The 334-nt window shown below is 30.5% G+C and overlaps 1 protein-coding gene across 1 annotated transcript in view; it reads right to left on the bottom strand.

Moving 5' to 3' along the window:
* Positions 1-334, bottom strand: part of LOC119588678 (diacylglycerol O-acyltransferase 1-like) — a gene marked incomplete in the record, with an annotated part of 67,292 nt that overhangs the window by 3,132 nt on the left and 63,826 nt on the right.

Raw genomic sequence — 334 nt, 5'->3', positions numbered from 1 at the left:
AAACAAAACAAAATCAATATGAAAAATAACAGTATTATCAATTATTACTATTACTTAGCAGCCATATCTCTGGACATATCTTATCACCATAAATAATACAAAAGCAAAAATAAAAGCTCTTACGAAAAGCCACACCTCTGGCAGAATACGCCACTGTGTAAAATAACGAGTTTTCATTACAACCACAATTGACTTCTTGGCTATTTAAATAGGTGTCAGTTTCATTAAGGATAATAAATCTTTTTTCATAGGTATCATTCATTTCACTCTGTGGTGAAAAGAAACCTTTGCCCATCAATGTACAATCAATAAATTACACTGACTTACAGTAACA

Source organism: Penaeus monodon, chromosome 24 (genome assembly GCF_015228065.2).
Source record: "Penaeus monodon isolate SGIC_2016 chromosome 24, NSTDA_Pmon_1, whole genome shotgun sequence".
In the NCBI taxonomy this organism is placed as follows: domain Eukaryota; kingdom Metazoa; phylum Arthropoda; class Malacostraca; order Decapoda; family Penaeidae; genus Penaeus; species Penaeus monodon.
This window is presented reverse-complemented; position numbering and strand designations above follow the sequence as displayed.